Source organism: Cynocephalus volans, chromosome 5 (genome assembly GCF_027409185.1).
Source record: "Cynocephalus volans isolate mCynVol1 chromosome 5, mCynVol1.pri, whole genome shotgun sequence".
Classification (NCBI taxonomy): domain Eukaryota; kingdom Metazoa; phylum Chordata; class Mammalia; order Dermoptera; family Cynocephalidae; genus Cynocephalus; species Cynocephalus volans.
The window spans coordinates 53174883-53186492 of record NC_084464.1 but is presented as its reverse complement, the minus strand read 5'-3'; the positions used below and the strand labels follow the sequence as shown (position 1 = coordinate 53186492).

The 11610-nt window shown below is 39.1% G+C and overlaps 1 protein-coding gene across 4 annotated transcripts in view; it reads left to right on the top strand.

The window, feature by feature from the left end:
- USP49 (ubiquitin specific peptidase 49) overlaps positions 1-11610 on the top strand; it is an 85444-nt gene that overhangs the window by 16455 nt on the left and 57379 nt on the right. The window contains exon 1 of one of the 4 annotated variants that reach the window (XM_063097450.1): positions 6012-6085. The exons of the other annotated variants lie outside the window; for them this stretch is intronic. The gene's annotated coding sequence lies outside the window, so the exon portion shown is untranslated. Of the gene's footprint in view, positions 1-6011; positions 6086-11610 lie in introns of those variants that run through there. 4 annotated transcript variants of the gene reach the window in all.

Sequence of the window (11610 nt, the reverse complement as noted above, 5' to 3'; positions counted from 1 at the left end):
ACAGTAGGCTTATAATGCTGTCTTAAGTATCAATAGAGGTTGTTCTCTAGCCCTGCACAGCTATCATCCTGGGATCTGCTTTCCCTCGTTTCCTGGGTACTTCCTTTGCCTCCCTGTGTTGGAACTCCCTATTTCCTGGACCCCATATCTTCCTCCTCTATTGTTTATACATTAATTATTGTGGAGAACATCCTCCAGAAGCTCCTGAGAAGAAGATGCATAGGATGTAATTTTGTTTGAGAATCTGCATGTATGAAAATGTCTTCATTGTCCCTCATCGTACTTTGATTTATAGTTTATCTGGGTATAGAATTTGAGATTGGAGAACATTTTCTGAGTTTAACAGACATCACTCTTTTGATTTTTAGCTTCTATTGCTCCTAATGAGAAGTCTGATGCTATTCTGATTCTTGATTTTTTTCCTGGAAATGTTCTGAAATTTTATGATAATCTACCTCACTCTCACTCTGGGCCTTGTTTTTTATCTGTTACAGTGGACATTCTGAGGGACTCTTCAATTTGGAAACAGATTTTTCAGTTCTAGGAGATTTTCTTGAATTCTTAAATTCTAAGCAACTTCTCCCTTCTCCTCTTGTTCCCAGTTTTCTTTGTTCTTTCTTTATGAAACTCTTATTTGTGTTTGGAACTTCTGGACTGATAGGTCCTTTAATTTTCTCATCTTTTCTATTTCCCATCTTTTTGTGTCTTTGTTCTACATTCTGGGGGGTATCTTGAATGTCATCTTCAGGTCCTTGTAATTAGTTTTATATTTCTGCTGTCGTATTTTCAATTTTCAAGAGCTTTTTCTCTGAATGTTACTTTTTAGTAGTCTTCTATTTTTGTTTCCTAGATGGAATAGCTCTTCTCTGAGTGTGTTAATTAAAAAAATTTTTTTTTCGTCAGCTTCCTGTACTATCTCTGTTTCCTTAAGAACCTTTACTTGTTTATTTGTTTTGGTCTTTTATTTAAGGCATTTCCTTAAATGTGTAGCTTTGGCTGTCTTACTCATATTTAGGAGTGAGCCATTAAAAAAATGAAAGCTGGATTTGCCAGAGTGGTATCTTCTAAAAGTTAACCAGTGGTCTTCATTATAAGGTGATTAGCCAAGGACTTAAATTTTTTGAGGGACTACCTCTAGCAGTCAGTATTTGTAGGTGTTTTTCTTTTGGACAGATTCTTCCTGAGAGAATGTTCCAGTCATCTGCTTAGGATTTACAAACCTGGCTGCAATATTTGGGGAGCGGAATGGGGACAGAGCTAGGGATGTCTCACTTTTCGGTTAACTTAACTTTCTCTTAAGCAAATCTTTTTTAGACTGGAGGGCCTGACGCTAGTTGTGCCTAAGTCCAAAGTCTCTCTAGTAATCTTTCCAGAGAGTAAACTTCCCATCCTCTGCCCAGTGGCTGCTTGGAATCAGAGTGAGAACGTAGGGGTAGAACTTTTACCCTATTCCCCTTTTCTCAGCCCTGCCTGCTATCCCGCTTTCAACGACATTGAGTTTTTCTGATATATCTTAGCATAATTCAGTTTTCTCTGGGCTTCCTCTCAGCAAGCTCTTAGGTATTTGCTTTCTTTGCTTTGCTAATTGATATGACTTACTCATCTGCTTTTCAGCTCCCCAAAACTTTGTTGTACTCATAACAAATAATGGTAAGTATGTGAGGTGATGGATACGTTAATTAGCTTGATTTAACCATTTCACAGTGTATACAAGGGTACTTCAAAAAGTTCATGGAAAAATAGAATTAAAAGATAGCATTAACATTCCATGAACTTATTTAAGATTCCTTATATATATGTCAAAACATCACATTGTACATCATAAATATAGATTTTATAAATATAATTTTGTCAACTATACCTTAATTAAAATGTTACAGTAAATTAAATCTTCATCCTACGAACAATAAAAAAAATTTGAAAATGTTTAAAAAGTTTTTTATACTGGGTGGAGGGGGAGAAAAATGACTTTGTCGTAGTTGTTTCCATTCCTATTCTTTGTCCTTGTGGATTTTGTGTTTACACTGCCATTTTAGTGGAGGTAAGGAGAGAGCAGAGGTAAATGCAAGTATTCAGTGTATCATGTTTCACTGAAAATTTAAGCTTATTTCTTTGATGCTCTGTTTCAGCACAAGGCTTAATAGGTGGGTGGCTTGTAGCAATTGCAAAATTTTGCTACAGTAACAGAATTGTAGATAACATAAGTTCACTTTGGTTTCTGCTACCCTCATTAATTAATGCCTAACATATAGCTTGCTATAAGAGAATGACACCTGAAAGACTTTGGGAAATTTACAGATGGAATAATAGATATTTAGCTCATTAAGTAACTTAAATATTCCATTGCCAGATGTGGAAACAGACCCAGAGAGCAGAAGTGGCTTACTCATGTTTACTCTACTGTGTAGAGCTAGAACTGAGTCTCTTCTCTAGTGTTCTTTTCCTTACCAGAGTGATTCTATCTTCTCTCTTAAACTAACTAGAAATAGAAGACCTTTGTGCATTGTTTTTGTCACCCAAATGTCCTGTTAATTTAGTGTAGGCTTCAGATCACAGCCATTTGTGGAATTTTTAAAAATTTTATTTTATACATTTTTTTCCTGTTAATGTTTGGAATCTAGTTTTATTTTGTTGAACTTTAAAACTTGAGAAAATTTGTGTTTTAAAGAATTTATATTGAGCATTTAAAAGGTTTCTTTTTTCCTACTACTATTCCTTTCTTCTTAGTGGATTCTAAAAGTTATTTGTTGGGGAGGGTGAGAACTCTTTCCTGAATATAATTATAGAACAAATTATTTAGAACAAATTAGTATACTTGTTAAGATTTTAAAACATTGTGGAAAAGGGAAGCAGGTGTTGTCAAAATGTCAATTTTTATTTTTTTTTAAGAAATTTCTAGAATGGCTTGTTTACCAATTTTTCAAAACTCAAGTCTCAACTCCTCTCTTCCAACATCCCTTCCTCCATTTTACCTTATGCTACATAAATCTTTGATCTTATTTCTGCTTCCCTCCTGTTGTCTGTACTTTGTACCTTTTACCCCAGAACCCCACTGAATTCATTATATGTCAACATAGAATTTGGCTATTTTCATTTATATGTAAAATCCTTAGGGGGCAGAAACCTTGCCTCCTACTTTTGAGTAAATTCAGTTACACACCTATTTATGGAGTGCCTTCTTTCACTGAGGGACTGGGCTCCTCTGTAGGTGCTAGCATCTTTCGTTGGTACATGTTGGGTCTTAAACAGATCCCGATGATTGGTATAAATTTGCCTCTTTCGACGTTATTATGAGACAATTGAAGAATGGACTCTGCCCCTTCCTTTGTATCACATTGGTGACTAGTAATAACAGCTGGGGGCAGTGTGGGGAAAGCTTGTGTTTTGGAAGCTGAGGAATCTAATGTTCCCTTATCTAGAGAGTGAAAGTGTTGGAAGAGACACCCTCTGAAATTCCTTACAGCCTCCAGTTTTTGTGGCTACAAGAGGTGCTCCCAATGAATTGAGGACACCTTTTAGGGCTGGCCGGTTGGCTTAGAGCGCAATTTTGTAACACCAAAGTAAAGGGTTTGGGTCCCCATACAGGCCAACCACCAAAAAAAAAAAAAAAAAAAAGGATACCTTTTATAATAGCTAACCCACAAAGAAAAATAATATCTCTTAGTATTGAGTGGAATCCAAAGGAAGTTTTTCCATGAACTGAGCGAATCTGTCACAAACACAATCTGAAGTAACTAAGAACACTGAGAATGATAGAGCATTATTTTTTTTCTCCCTCTCGTCTAAGGTCAAACAGTACTTTCTCATTATTATACTTTGGAAGTGCAAAAATTTTTTATTGTGAAATATAATATGTGAAATGCATTTAAAAACATGTATATTTTAAAGACTAGTAAAGCAAAAGCTGGGGTAACCATTTTGTATGTATAAAAGTTCCTGTGCCTTATAATGTCAAGGTCACAGGATTGGATTCCCATACCAGCCAGCCTCCGAAAAAATAAAAGTTCCTGTGATCCTTCCTATGCTCCACCCCAGGCAACTACTATCCATCCTATTATCAAGAAAGTTAGGATTTTGCTTCTCTTTATAATGTTTTAAATTCTCAACTTTAAAGCAAAATAGTTCAGTAGTGAAGGCCTTCAGTCTTTTTACATATATCTTTTATTTTTTATACAAGGTAATACTAAAAAATAATAGGTTGAGCACTTATGCTATGCCATTGACTCTTCTGAGCACTTTACACATCATAACTCCCCAATAACTATATGAGACAGGTGAGGAAACTGAGGCATGGAGCATTTACACAGCTAGGAATTTGGGACTACTGGGATTCTAATCCAACCAATCTGGCTCCTAAACCTCATCTCTTAACCACTACACCTAATGAGGGGATTGTTTCATGATTTCATGTACAATTTTATTTTTTAAGATCTGCATTTATTTTGTACCTTTGAATACTCTAACCAAATAACAGTGTAGCCATCAGGCCCTGCTAGAAACATTTAGTTGGAAAGCTCTACAGGTTTTAGATTTTGTCCAAATACTCTTAATTTCTCATTGCTTGGTACAGATAGATAGTTCATCAATATATCTAAACCTTATTATATCTTTAGTATTGCCCATTTTAGATCCCTTCTAAAATGTTTACTTTACAAATATTAGGGTTTTTTATGAGAAATTTCGGAGCAAACCAACTTAGGTTTGTACTATATTGAATAGTGATATTTAGGTTACAGTTAACTTACAGTATTTTATTTTTTTTTATTTTTTATTTTTTTAAATTTTATTTTGTCGATATACATTGTGGCTGATTATTGCTCCCCATCACCTAAACCTCCCTCCCTTCTCCCTCCCCCCCGACAATGTTCTTTCTGTTTGCTTGTCGTATCAACTTCAAATAATTGTGGTTGTTATATCTTCTTCCCCCCACCCCGGGTTTGTGTGTGTGTGTGTGTGTGTGTGTGTGTGTGTGTGTGAATTTATATATTAATTTTTAGCTCCCACCAATAAGTGAGAACATGTGGTATTTCTCTTTCTGTGCCTGACTTGTTTCACTTAATATAATTCTCTCAAGGTCCATCCATGTTGTTGCAAATGGCAGTATTTCATTCGTTTTTATAGCTGAGTAGTATTCCGTTGTGTAGATGTACCACATTTTCCGTATCCACTCATCTGATGATGGGCATTTGGGCTGGTTCCAACTCTTGGCTATTGTAAAGAGTGCTCCGATAAACACTGGGAAACAGGTATACCTTCGACTTGATGATTTCCATTCCTCTGGGTATATTCCCAACAGTGGGATGGCTGGGTCGTATGGTAGATCTATCTGCAATTGTTTGAGGAACCTCCATACCATTTTCCATAGAGGCTGCACCATTTTGCAGTCCCACCAACAATGTATGAGAGTTCCTTTTTCTCCGCAGCCTCGCCAGCATTTATAGTTCACAGTCTTTTGGATTTTAGCTATCCTAACTGGAGTTAGATGGTATCTCAATGTGGTTTTGATTTGCATTTCCCGGATGCTGAGTGATGTTGAGCATTTTTTCATATGTCTGTTGGCCATTTGGATATCTTCCTTAGAGAAATGCCTATTTAGCTCTTTTGCCCATTTTTTAATTGGGTTGCTTGTTTTCTTCTTGTAAAGTTGTTTGAGTTCCTTATATATTCTGGATATTAATCCTTTATCAGATGTATATTTTGCAAATATTTTCTCCCACTCTGTTGGTTGTCTTTGAACTCTTTTAATTGTTTCTTTTGCTGTGCAGAAGCTTTTTAGTTTGATATAATCCCATTTGTTTATTTTTCCTTTGGTTGCCCGTGCTTTTGGGGTCGTATTCATGAAGTCTGTGCCCAGTCCTATTTCCTGAAGTGTTTCTCCTATGTTTTCTTTAAGAAGTTTTATTGTTTCAGGATGTATATTTAAATCCTTAATCCATTTTGACTTGATTTTAGTATACGGCGAGAGGTATGGATCTAGTTTCATTCTCCTGCATATGGATATCCAGTTATCCCAGCACCATTTGCTGAAGAGGCAGTCCCTTCCCCAGTGAATAGGCTTGGTGCCTTTGTCAAAGATCAGCTGACAGTAAGTGTGTGGGTTGATTTCTGGATTCTCTATTCTATTCCATTGGTCAGTGTGTCTGTTTTTATGCCAGTACCATACTGTTTTGGTTATTATAGCTTTGTAGTATAGCTTAAAGTCAGGTAGTGTTATGCCTCCAGCTTTATTTTTTTTGCTCAGCATTGCTTTGGCTATGCGTGGTCTTTTATTGTTCCATATAAATGTCTGGATAGTTTTTTCCATTTCTGAGAAAAATGTCTTTGGAATTTTGATGGGGATTGCATTGAATTTGTATATCACTTTGGGTAGTATGGACATTTTCACTATGTTGATTCTTCCAATCCAAGAGCATGGGATATCTTTCCATCTTCTTGTATCCTCTCTAATTTCTCTCAGCAGTGGTTTGTAGTTCTCATTATAGAGATTTTTCACCTCCTTGGTTAACTCAATTCCTAAGTATTTTATTTTTTTGGTGGCTATTGTAAATGGGCAGGCTTTCTTGATTTCTCGTTCTGCATGTTCACTATTGGAGAAAAGAAATGCTACTGATTTTTGTGTGTTGATTTTGTATCCTGCTACTGTGCTGAAATCATTTATCAATTCCAACAGTTTTTTTGTAGAGGTTTTAGGCTGTTCGATATACAGGATCATGTCATCTGCAAACAGGGACAGTTTAACTTCATCTTTTCCAATCTGGATGCCCTTTATTTCCTTCTCTTCTCTGATTGCTCTGGCTAGTACTTCCAACACTATGTTGAATAGGAGTGGTGAGAGTGGGCATCCTTGTCTAGTTCCTGTTCTTAAAGGAAAAGTTTTCAGCTTTTCCCCATGCAGGATGATATTGGCTGTGGGTTTGGCATATATGGCTTTAATTATGTTGAGATACTTTCCCTCTATACCTAACTTATAGAGGGTCTTTGTCATGAATGAGTGCTGAACTTTATCAAATGCTTTTTCAGCATCTATAGATATGATCATATGGTCCTTGTGTTTGAGTTTATTAATATGGTGTATCACATTTATTGATTTGCGTATGTTGAACCAACCTTGCATCCCTGGGATGAATCCCACTTGATCGTGATGAATAATTTTACGTATGTGTTGCTGTATTCTGTTGGCTAGTATTTTAGTGAGGATTTTTGCATCTATATTCATCAAGGATACTGGCCTGTAGTTTTCTTTTTTGGTTATATCTTTACCTGGTTTTGGTATCAGGATGATGTTTGCTTCATAGAATGAGTTTGGGAGATTTGCGTCCGTTTCAATCTTTTGGAATAGTTTGTAAAGAATCGGTGTCAATTCCTGTTTGAATGTTTGGTAAAATTCTGCTGTGAATCCATCTGGTCCTGGGCTTTTCTTTGTTGGGAGCCTTCTGATAACAGCTTCAATCTCCTTTATTGTTATTGGTCTGTTCAAATTTTCTACGTCTTCACGGTTCAGTTTTGGGAGCTTGTGTGTGTCCAGAAATTTATCCATTTCCTCCAGATTTTCAAATTTGTTGGCGTATAGTTGTTTATAGTAGTCTCGAATGATTCCTTGTATTTCAGATGAATCAGTTGTAATATCGCCTTTTTCATTTCTAATTTTTGTTATTTGAGTCTTCTCTCTTCTTTTTTTTGTTAGCCATGCTAATGGTTTGTCAATTTTATTTATCTTTTCAAAAAACCAACTTTTTGATTCGTTGATCTTTTGAATTGTTTTTTGGTTTTCAATTTCATTCAGTTCTGCTCTGATCTTAATGATTTCTTTCCGTCTGCTAACTTTAGGTTTGGATTGTTCTTGTTTTTCTAGTTCTTTAAGGTGAAGTGTTAGGTTGTTCACTTGCCGTCTTTCTATTCTTCTGAAGTGAGCGTTTAATGCAATAAATTTTCCCCTCAATACTGCTTTTGCAGTATCCCACAGGTTTTGGTATGATGTATCATTGTTGTCGTTAGTTTCAATAAATTTTTTGATTTCCTGTTTGATTTCTTCTTGGACCCATATGTCATTAAGTAGAATGCTGTTTAATTTCCATGTGTTTGTATAGTTTCCAGAGTTTCGGTTGTTATTAATTTCTAGTTTTAATCCATTGTGGTCTGAGAAGATACATGGGATAATTCCAATTTTTTTGAATTTATTGAGACTTGATTTGTGACCTAATATGTGATCTATCCTGGAGAATGATCCATGTGCTGATGAGAAAAATGAATATTCTGAGGTTGTTGGGTGGAATGTTCTGTAGATATCTGCCAATTCCAATTGGTCTGGAGTCTTGTTTAGATCTTTTGTTTCTCTACTGATTCTTTGCCTAGATGATCTGTCTAATATTGACAGTGGGGTGTTCAGGTCCCCTGCTATTATGGTATTAGTGTCTATTTCCTTCTTTAGGTCTAATAGAGTTTGTTTTATAAATCTGGCTGCTCCAACATTGGGTGCATACATATTTATGATTGTTATGTCTTCTTGATGGATCAGTCCTTTTATCATTAAGTAGTGTCCCTCATTGTCTCTTTTTATGGTTTTTAGTTTAAAGTCTATTTTGTCACATATAAGAATAGCTACTCCAGCTCATTTTTCTTTTCTGTTTGCCTGGTAAATCTTTTTCCATCCTTTCACTCTTAGTCTGTGTGAATCTTTATGGGTGAGGTGGGTCTCTTGTAGGCAGCATATAGTTGGGTCCTGCTTTTTGATCCAGTCAGCCAGTTTGTGTCTTTTGATTGGGGAATTTAAGCCTTTTACATTAAGAGTTGTTGTTGAAAGGTGTTGATTTATTCCTAGCATTTTATTGGTTGTTTGGTTGTCTTAGGTGTCTTTTGTTCCTTGCTTTCTGATTTACTGTTTGGTTTCTGTGTTTGTTGGTTCCTTAGGTTGTAGATAGTGCTTTTGTTAGCTTGTTTTCTCTTCATGAATGCCATTTTTATTATACTAGTGGGTTTAGATTTTTCTTGGGTTTTTATGGCAGTGGTAGTTATTTTTCAGGAACCAAACCCAGTACTCCCTTGAGGATTTCTTGTAAGCGTGGTCGTGTGGTAGTGAACTCCCGCAGTTTTTGTTTGTCTGAGAAATATACTATTTGCCCTTCATTTCGGAAGGATAGCCTTGCAGGGTAGAGTATTCTTGGCTGGCAATCTTTGTCTTTTAGTATTTTGAAAATATCTTCCCATTCCTTTCTAGCTTTTAGGGTTTGTGATGAAAAGTCTGATGTTAACCTGATTGGGGCTCCCTTATAGGTGATTTGATGCTTCTCTCTTGCAGCTTTTAAGATTCTCTCTTTGTCTCTGAGTTTTGCCAATTTGACTATGACATGTCTTGGAGAAGGTCTTTTTGGGTTGAATACATTTGGAGATCGTTGAGCTTCCTGGATCTGAAGATCTGTGATTTTTCCTATACCTGGGAAGTTTTCTGCCACTATTTTGTTGAATATGTTTTCAATGGAATCTCCATTTTCCTCCCCTTCTGGAATACCCATGACTCGGATATTTGATCGCTTATGGTTGTCTGATATCTCTCTCAGATTTTCTTCAATGTCCTTGATTCTTTTTTCTTTCTTTTTGTCTGCTTGTGTTATTTCAAACAGCCCATCTTCAAGTTCAGAGGTTCTCTCTTCAACTTCGACAAGCCTGCTGGTTAAACTCTCCGTTGTGTTTTTTATTTTGTTGAATAACTTCTTCAGTTCAGCAAGTTCTGCTACATTTTTTTTCAGGACATTGATTTCCTTGTACATTTCCTCTTTCAGATCCTGTATACTTTTCCTCATTTCATCATGATGTCTAGCTGAGTTTTCTTGTATCTCATTCAGTTTCCTTAGAATTATCACTCGAAATTCCTTATCAGTTATTTCAAGGGCTTCTTGTTCTATAGGATCTAGAGTTTGAGATTTATTAACTTTGGTGGTGTACTTTCTTGATTTTTTGTATTTCTGGTACCTTTTTTTTGGTGTTTATTCATTGTGGCAGGGGGTTTCACAGTCCACCGTTTGAGACTACTGACTAACTAGGATGTTGCTGTGGTTGCCAATTTCGTATGGCTCCCTCCGTGACTGCTCAGTTGGCCTCTAGTGCCTTGTGTGTGTGGTTGCCTCGGGTCTTGGGCTTCTCCGGGGAGCCACCTTTCTGGTCAGCTTGGACTCTGCTGGGCTGGTGGATCACGTACCACAGGGTGTGTGATCTCTGTTGAGCTTTCACTTCCTGTGCAGGACTTCTCCCTGTTCCGTGTGCTCTGGCCCAGGCTGTTAGATCGTGCAGTGGCGACCCCACCGGGTGTGTGGTTTCTTTCGAGTCTCCACCTCCCTGGCCGCACGTCTCCCCATTCTGTGCGCACTGTGCTGGGCTGGGGCGTGTCTTCTGCACCCCTCGTCTATCAGCTGGGCCTTCAAGACCCTGCTCGGCACCGCCTCGCCCAGGAAGTCTACCAGGTTTCTGCTAGGCACAGACGACCGGTCTCTCTGGGTGCCTTTGTAGCACTATGTAGATCTTTCTCGGGTCTTGTTCACCTTTGTATCCCCCCAGTATAAACCGAGTCTAGCGCCCACCTGCAGCCTGGTCTCCTGCAGGTTCAAGCGGACCTGGGAACTCTCCTACCACACTATTCCCAACCAGAAATTCGTTAGGCTTTTTTCCAAACTGGTGGCCGCAGAGATGATATCTGCTTCCCAGTAACAGGGAGTTTACCTGGGGCCGGAGTCCAGGGTGTGGTGGAGTGACAGTCAGCCCGCCCGTACTTCCTTGCCCTCCCGACACTGGCCGGGGACGCCCCCCGCCCCCAGCCCCGCCAGAGAACTGCGGAGGGAGTGGGAGCGGAGGCCGGTCTGCAGGCTCCGGAAAGCCCCGCGCCAGGCCAAGCAAGTGGGAGGGCTCAGTGATGGCCGAACAGGGCGGAGCTGCCTGCACCTGGGAAAATGGAGGCAGCACCGGGGCGTTGAGTGGCCTGGTGGTGCAGGCGGGAGCCGCGTGGGCATCCACCCCCCGAACAGAGCTGTGCCAGGGGTCACTCACAGTGCTGTGCCAGGTCAGGCGCTCGCTCTGTCTCTGGTTTGCCTCCTTTCCCAGTTCTTGGCCGCTGCTGCCTCGGGCTGTTCAGTCGCGGCGTGGCTCGGGCGCTCCCAGGAATCTTCTTTAATGCTGGCCTGAAACCTCGAATCCTGAATAGGGCAGCTGGCCACCTTCAGCGCAGCCCCGGCCTCCGGGGTCCTGTCTGCATCCACAGCAGCCCTGGCGCCGTGTTCCCTGTTTCCAGACTCACTTTTGCAGCTAAGAAAGAGTTCTTTTCCTGCTCCACACTTCAAAGCTGTTGCCTGTAAATGAGGCAGCCTTTCCTGCCGGGGGTAAAGTGGCGGTCACCCCCCACGACCGGCCAGCAGCAGCAGTCCTCCCTTAAGAGATGGCGAGAGGAAGGTCCACAAGTTTCCCGGCTGCCTGAGGCCCAGTGGCCACCTTTTCCACCTCAGCTACTCCGCGCCAGCCGCCGCAGCCGCCGCCATCTTGAAAACCGTAACTTACAGTATTTTAATTTTAAAAGAAGAATTGTGATTATAAAAAGCATTTTTCTTAAATAGTATTTAGAAATTTTTA